The sequence below is a fragment of the Pseudophryne corroboree genome, chromosome 6, assembly GCF_028390025.1.
Source record: "Pseudophryne corroboree isolate aPseCor3 chromosome 6, aPseCor3.hap2, whole genome shotgun sequence".
Lineage (NCBI taxonomy): Eukaryota > Metazoa > Chordata > Amphibia > Anura > Myobatrachidae > Pseudophryne > Pseudophryne corroboree.
The window spans coordinates 4,475,102-4,483,845 of NC_086449.1; the positions used below are offsets into that span (position 1 = coordinate 4,475,102).

Here is an 8,744-nt window from a genome sequence, read left to right on the forward strand (position 1 = left end):
TTGTAACCCCTTGTTTCCGAAGGAGCACCATCATTTCCACCATCACCTTGGTAAATATTCTCGGTGCCGTGGACAGGCCAAACGGCAACGTCTGGAATTGGTAATGACAGTCCTGTACCACAAACCTGAGGTACTCCTGATGAGGTGGATAAATGGGGACATGCAAGTACGCATCCTTGATGTCCAGAGACACCATAAAATCCCCCTCTTCCAGGCTTGCAATGACCGCTCTGAGCGATTCCAATTTGAACTTGAATCTTTTCAGATAAATGTTCAGGGATTTTAAATTCAATATGGGTCTGACCGAACCGTCCGGTTTCGGTACCACAAACATTGTGGAATAGTATCCTCTTCCTTGTTGAAGGAGGGGAACCTTTACCACCACCTGCTGGAGATATAACTTGTGAATTGCCGCTAACACTACTTCCCTTTCTATGGGGAAAGCTGGCAGGGCCGATTTGAGGTAACGGTGAAGGGGCATCACTTCGAATTCCAGCTTGTATCCCTGAGACACAATCTGTATAGCCCAGGGATCCACCTGTGAGCAAACCCACTGGTGGCTGAAATTTCGGAGACGCGCCCCCACCGCTCCTGGCTCCTGTGGAGCCCCAGCGTCATGCGGTGGATTTAGTGGAAGCCGGGGAGGACTTCTGTTCCTGGGAACTAGCTGTGTTGTGCAGCTTCTTTCCTCTACCCCTGCCTCTGGCAAGAAAGGACGCACCTCTGACCTTGTTGCTTCTCTGTGATCGAAAGGACTGCATTTGGTAATACGGTGCTTTCTTAGGCTGTGAGGGAATATATGGCAAAAAGTTTGACTTCCCAGCCGAAGCTGTGGAAACTAGGTCCGAGAGACCGTCCCCAAACAATTCCTCACCCTTGAATGTATTGGGGGTATACCGCACTGGAGAATGGTAAGGTATCTAATAGATATTGTTAGAACCAAAATACATAATACAACGAGAAAATCTGAGTTTTCTAATGTTATCTTGAGTTTGGTGGTGCGCCCTGAGTCAGTGGTAAGACATACAACAAAAGGGAGAGAAGAAGACTCTTTTGTGGGTGCACTCTTGTATGTTTAAGAGGTCTCAGAAGAGACAATAAGTAAAGATTATAAATGAATTTTTAAATATAACTTTTATTAACAATAATTGATAAAATAGTAGAGTTTACTGTCAAAAATTGGAGGTAGGGGTGGGGGGGAAGGGTGGGGGGGAGTTGGGGAAAAGAAAGGGGGAACACAGAACGAATTAATTACAGTGTAAATACTGAATATTGTTCTGGAATGCCTGGGTGCGATAATAACAGCTGGAGACCCTGAAAATTGAAGCGTTTTTATTCTCTCATGAGCGATGATGAGGAGACAGATGGGATGATTAAAGATGGAATGAGCAAGATGAATCTGCTGTCAGTGTTAGACGCTGAGCAAAACCGTCCAGGAATTTCTACTAAACTGAGTATTCCTCGAGAGTCTCCCACTCGAGTACTGACCCAGCCCTACACTGCTTAGCTTCCAAGATCGGAAGGATTCGGGCGTTACCAGTGTGGTATGATAGTAGAAAAAATATTAGATATCGAGGGCTCGAGAATCACTGATGAGAGTTCACGAAAATGGAGAAATAAAAGAAAAGACAAGAGAATGAGTGGAGGAGGAAAATAGGGGATCTGCTGCCACCGTTAGACCGGGATAATTACCCCTGAATCAGTGGTGAGAGTCCTGAAGATAGTATAAAGTGAGGAAAAGGAAACGATACTGATAGGTAAAAAAAAAAATTTTTTGAGATTGGTTGATAGACAATGGGCTGCTTGATTGCAGGATGCTGATAGTACCTATGATAAAGGTACTAGGTGTGATAAAAAGCAATTTGTACACAATTAGCAGTCAAATAAATTGATTAGACCCATACATCACCATCAATTTGCTACTATCAGATTATTATAATTATACCAAAATGGTATCAGGTGGAAAAAGAAGGAGAAAATGAACAACAGTTTCTTATTTGTGTTCCGCTGTATGCAGAGCTGCAGAAATACTATATAATATGATTGCAAGATGCTGATAGTACCTATGATAAAGGTACTTGGTGTGATAAAGAGCAATTGTACACAATTAGCAGATAATTAAATTGATTGGAACCATGCATCACCATCAATTTGATGCTGACAGATTATTGCACATTGTACCAAAATGGTATCAGGTGAAAAGAGAAAGAGATAATGAACAACAGTTGATTATACAGAGCTGCAGCAATGCTATATAATACGCAGTATAGAGGATAGTGATAAATTGCTCAGCCAAATGATTAGATCAAAATGACTGAAAATAAAGGTTTAAACAGTATCCTATGTGGTATTAAGCCGCTAAATGCCGACTATCTGTAAAACGGGTACTTGCAAAAAACAGCTTGATGAATGCTATTATCAAATATAAATATGCAAAAAGATGCTGATATTGAGCAGATATTACCCGGAATTGTATGGAACGATCAGTCACTAATATGAGCAGGATACTTTCTGAGTGCGGAATGTCCGTGTCAAAGTCCAGGCAAATTGAAGATGCAGGATACACTGGTTCCCAGGAGCTGAGCAGTTCGTTTATAGCCGCACTGCCGATCAAAGTACCTGATGTATTGTGGAGACGTGGTCAGGTTGGCTGAGGAGAAGAGAGACACAATGTTCCTGGTCCCATCGCGGCAGTATCTAGCGGCGGCGGGTTGATGCAGCGGCTGCTGGGGAAAGAGCGGCTCGTGGTTCAGGATGTCCGGAATCAGCTGTCACACCCAGGCAGTGGGGATAGGGAACGGAAAACTAGTTTCACCCGTTCACCGGGCTTGATCACTTCCTGTTCCCAGAGGGGATAGTGCAGGCTTTATCTTGCAAGGGAGCTGGTCGTTGTCCAATCAAAAGGGAGGCGTGTCCTGTGTTTGTAAATTGCTGCACAGGTGGAACGGTTGTTCTGTTTAGTATTGGTTCCCTATTATGCTTGCAATTAGTGGCCCATTGCACAAAAGGAAAAAACAGAGAATATGTGTGAGAAATATACAAGGTTATTAGATAAAAAATGAGCATCTTGCTTATTATATAAGTGGGCATAGTGAAAAAATGGAAATAAAAATAAATAAAAATAAAATGGGGAAAATTAGCAAAAAAGAATAAATGAATGAAAATAATAAAATTGAAGCTTTCACAAATTGTTTATGAAATATTTAGATGATAAGAATAGATTAAATTTAAGTATAATAAATGATAATTGCTGGAAAAATATGTTAGGACAGCATATCTTGTCTGGAGTTATAAACAAACACGTTGTAAACATTGCATGAGGATATTCATAAATATGTTAATTTGGATTAATAATGCAAGTGACGTCGATGGAAGTGGTGGGAATGATTGTGAGAAAGGATGGTATGGAAAGGATGGGGAGTGAGGTGGAAAGGAATGGGGGGGATGGAGTGGGGGGGGGGGGAAAGGCGGGGGAGAGAGGGGGAAGGGGGGAGGGGGTTTAAGATTGTGGGGTGTTGGGGTGTTGGGATATGGGGTGTTGGGATATGGTTGGGGTGTTGTGGTTTGCAGTGTGGTGGGAATGTGTGTGTGGTGTCGAAGGTGATGATCCTGTGTGGGCGAGAAGTATAATGATATGGTGAGATGAGGAAGGGGAGTAGAGATGTAAGGGATAGGAGTGGGTTGACAATGGGAGTGCTGTGTGGAAACGTGTTAGTAGGTTGTGAAATATGTCGGAATTTGCTGGGTCACTGTAATGGGATGGATGTGAGGTGCATGTGAATGGACTGCGGATGTGATGGTGCCGAGTATGTGGTGGAGGTGGGCGTGAAAGTGCTGATGAAAGAAGGGTGAATGTGATGTGTTATGAATAGGGGTGTACTGGAAGTGAGTGTACTGAGGGGTGTAAGGGAAGGAAGCGAGGACACTTGATGGGTGCTATATAGAAAGTAGGTTACAGAAATGCACTGTAATTGATGTATTCATTCAGACCCAATGGTTTGAGACAACCTAACCTGAAAGTCCATTCACTTTCCTTCTTAATAAGTTCTTTGCTTAAGTCACCACCGCGTATGCCTAGATGGACCCTATCTAGGCCAAAGGCGCGCATATCACTTGGTGAGTCATGATGTGCAGCATGGTAGTGTCTGGCTACTGATGTTAGTTTTTTGCCTTTTTGAAGATCTGACGATGAGTTGCGAATGGAGCCCATATGTTCTAAAATCCTAGTTTTGAATTTTCTAGTCGTCATGCCTACATATCGTTGATTGCAAGGACAGGTTAGACAATAGACTACTCCTTGTGTGTCGCAGTTGAAGAAGTGTTGTATGGAAATATCCTTGCCATGTCTGTCCTTGACACAGTCAGTTATCTGTATCTGTGGGCAAGCCTTACATTGCCCACATGGAAAGGATCCCTTAGGGAGTTTGGATTTGGTCATTTCACGTGAAAAATGGCTCTGAACCAACGTGTCTTTGATGTTCTTGGATCTCCTCCAACTGATTTGTAAAGTGGGATCCAATAAAGGTGATAACTCTGGATCCAGATGTAGGACAGGTAGATGTTTCTGAATGGCCTTTTTTAGTAGACGCCATTCGGGACAGAAGGTCCCTATTCTTTTTTGCTAATTTTCCCCATTTTATTTTTATTTATTTTTATTTTTATTTCCATTTTTTCACTATGCCCACTTATATAATAAGCAAGATGCTCATTTTTTATCTAATAACCTTGTATATTTCTCACACATATTCTCTGTTTTTTCCTTTTGTGCAATGGGCCACTAATTGCAAGCATAATAGGGAACCAATACTAAACAGAACAACCGTTCCACCTGTGCAGCAATTTACAAACACAGGACACGCCTCCCTTTTGATTGGACAACGACCAGCTCCCTTGCAAGATAAAGCCTGCACTATCCCCTCTGGGAACAGGAAGTGATCAAGCCCGGTGAACGGGTGAAACTAGTTTTCCGTTCCCTATCCCCACTGCCTGGGTGTGACAGCTGATTCCGGACATCCTGAACCACGAGCCGCTCTTTCCCCAGCAGCCGCTGCATCAACCCGCCGCCGCTAGATACTGCCGCGATGGGACCAGGAACATTGTGTCTCTCTTCTCCTCAGCCAACCTGACCACGTCTCCACAATACATCAGGTACTTTGATCGGCAGTGCGGCTATAAACGAACTGCTCAGCTCCTGGGAACCAGTGTATCCTGCATCTTCAATTTGCCTGGACTTTGACACGGACATTCCGCACTCAGAAAGTATCCTGCTCATATTAGTGACTGATCGTTCCATACAATTCCGGGTAATATCTGCTCAATATCAGCATCTTTTTGCATATTTATATTTGATAATAGCATTCATCAAGCTGTTTTTTGCAAGTACCCGTTTTACAGATAGTCGGCATTTAGCGGCTTAATACCACATAGGATACTGTTTAAACCTTTATTTTCAGTCATTTTGATCTAATCATTTGGCTGAGCAATTTATCACTATCCTCTATACTGCGTATTATATAGCATTGCTGCAGCTCTGTATAATCAACTGTTGTTCATTATCTCTTTCTCTTTTCACCTGATACCATTTTGGTACAATGTGCAATAATCTGTCAGCATCAAATTGATGGTGATGCATGGTTCCAATCAATTTAATTATCTGCTAATTGTGTACAATTGCTCTTTATCACACCAAGTACCTTTATCATAGGTACTATCAGCATCTTGCAATCATATTATATAGTATTTCTGCAGCTCTGCATACAGCGGAACACAAATAAGAAACTGTTGTTCATTTTCTCCTTCTTTTTCCACCTGATACCATTTTGGTATAATTATAATAATCTGATAGTAGCAAATTGATGGTGATGTATGGGTCTAATCAATTTATTTGACTGCTAATTGTGTACAAATTGCTTTTTATCACACCTAGTACCTTTATCATAGGTACTATCAGCATCCTGCAATCAAGCAGCCCATTGTCTATCAACCAATCTCAAAATTTTTTTTTTTTTTTACCTATCAGTATCGTTTCCTTTTCCTCACTTTATACTATCTTCAGGACTCTCACCACTGATTCAGGGGTAATTATCCCGGTCTAACGGTGGCAGCAGATCCCCTATTTTCCTCCTCCACTCATTCTCTTGTCTTTTCTTTTATTTCTCCATTTTCGTGAACTCTCATCAGTGATTCTCGAGCCCTCGATATCTAATATTTTTTCTACTATCATACCACACTGGTAACGCCCGAATCCTTCCGATCTTGGAAGCTAAGCAGTGTAGGGCTGGGTCAGTACTCGAGTGGGAGACTCTCGAGGAATACTCAGTTTAGTAGAAATTCCTGGACGGTTTTGCTCAGCGTCTAACACTGACAGCAGATTCATCTTGCTCATTCCATCTTTAATCATCCCATCTGTCTCCTCATCATCGCTCATGAGAGAATAAAAACGCTTCAATTTTCAGGGTCTCCAGCTGTTATTATCGCACCCAGGCATTCCAGAACAATATTCAGTATTTACACTGTAATTAATTCGTTCTGTGTTCCCCCTTTCTTTTCCCCAACTCCCCCCCACCCTTCCCCCCACCCCTACCTCCAATTTTTGACAGTAAACTCTACTATTTTATCAATTATTGTTAATAAAAGTTATATTTAAAAATTCATTTATAATCTTTACTTATTGTCTCTTCTGAGACCTCTTAAACATACAAGAGTGCACCCACAAAAGAGTCTTCTTCTCTCCCTTTTGTTGTAATTCCTCACCCTTGTAAGGTAACACCTCCATGTGCCTTTTGGAGTCGGCATCACCTGTCCATTGCCGAGTCCACAGGACCCTTCTGGCAGAAATTGACATTGCATTTATTCTAGAGCCTAGTAGGCAAATGTCCCTCTGGGCATCCCTCATATATAGGACAGCGTCTTTTATATGCCCCAGGGTCAGTAAAATGGTATCCTTGTCTAAGGTATCCATTTCCTCAGACAGATTATCTGTCCATGCTGCTACAGCACTACACATCCAGGCCGACGCAATTGCCGGCCTCAGTATAGTACCTGAGTGAGTATAAACAGACTTCAGGATACTTTCCTGTAGAGCCGGCCCTAACCAATATGATGCCCTAGGCAAGATTTTGGCTGGTGCCCCCTAGCACCACCGCTGGTTCTGCCTCTGACCTTGCACCTCTTTCCCAGCACCATCTCCCCTCACTCATAGCAGTCCTTATTTTGGTGTTTGTACCCCCTATATTTTAAATAGGAACAGTTCGCACATTCGGCGCACAGCCCAAAAAGGGGCATCTTCTTGCTGGGAAGGGGCATGGCCACACAATAATAACCCCAATTCCAATTACGCCACACAATACTGCAACTTTATTCACATTTTATCTTGCGATAGTGTCCATAATTCATATTACATCCCACAGTAGTATCACTTTACCTTATAAACGTTACTCCTCACAGTAGAGCCCCTTATTCACATTACATCACACTGAATTGCTCCTTATTCACATTACACCACACCTTATTGCTCTTTATTCACATTAGACGACACAGTAGTGCCCTTTCTATATGCAACGCCACATAGTAGAGCACCTTATACACATAATGCCACACCTTAATAATGCATTTATACACAATTCCACTCAGTAATGCCCCTTACACATATGAGACACATTAATGTCCTTATAAACATAATGCACCTTACACATTATAACAACCTTTATTAATGCCCTTTTACACATAATGTCCCTTACACATATGCCGCACATTATTAATGCCCTAATACACATAATAACACACACAGTGCCCCTACACATTTGCTGCACATTATTAGTGCCCCTATACACATAATGACACACAGACAGTAGTAAATGTGTCCTCACAAATCTTGCATCAATGCTAACGTTGGGCACCTTTTTTTTATGAAAATGCATCTTATTTGCATTGCTATGTGGCTAGGATGCACAAGCAACTTCTGCTGATTAAACTGATATGCAGCATGCCTATATACTGTGTGAGACTGTGGCTGTATCTGCATATGAAATGCTACATACAGAATATAGGCATGCCGCATATCATTTTAATCAGCAGAAGCTGCTGATGCCCCTAGGCATATCAAATGCCCTAGGCAATTGCCTAGTTTGCCTATGCCTATGGCCGGCTCTGCTTTCCTGCTTCCTATCTGCAGGATCCTTTAGGGCGGCCGTATCCTGTGACGGCAGAGCCACCTTTTTAGATAAGCGTGTCAGAGCTTTATCTACCCTAGGGGAGGATTCCCAGCGCATCCTGTCCGTTGGCGGAAAAGGGTACGCCATAAGCAACCTTTTGGAAATCAGCACTTTCTTATCGGGGGAATCCCACGCTCTTTCACATAACTCATTTAATTCATATGAAGGGGGAAAAGTCACCTGTTGCTTTTTCTCCCCATACATATAAACCCTTTTGTCAGGGACAGGGTTTTCCTCCGGTATGTGCAATACATCCTTCATTGCTATAATCATGTATCGGATGGCTTTAGTCATTTTAGGCTGCAACTTTGCCTCATCGTCATCGACACTGGAGTCAGAATCCGTGTCGACATCTGTCAACCAACTGGGATAGTGGGCGCTTTTGAGACCCTGACGGCCTCTGAGCTGCAGAATCAGACACGGGTTGAGACCCTGACTGATTATCCAACCTTTTATGCAAGGAGCTTACATTATCATTTAACACCGTCCACATATCCATCCACTCAGGTGTCGGCGCCGTTGGTGGCGACA

The 8,744-nt window shown here is 42.6% G+C and overlaps 2 pseudogenes; one reads left to right on the forward strand and one right to left on the reverse strand.

Annotated features, from left to right (window-relative positions):
* Window positions 1-1,439: 1,439 nt before the first annotated feature.
* On the reverse strand, window positions 1,440-1,558 carry LOC134937151 (5S ribosomal RNA; annotated as a pseudogene).
* Window positions 1,559-6,211: 4,653 nt separating this feature from the next.
* LOC134937152 (5S ribosomal RNA) lies at window positions 6,212-6,330 on the forward strand (annotated as a pseudogene).
* The last annotated feature ends 2,414 nt before the right edge of the window (window positions 6,331-8,744 follow it).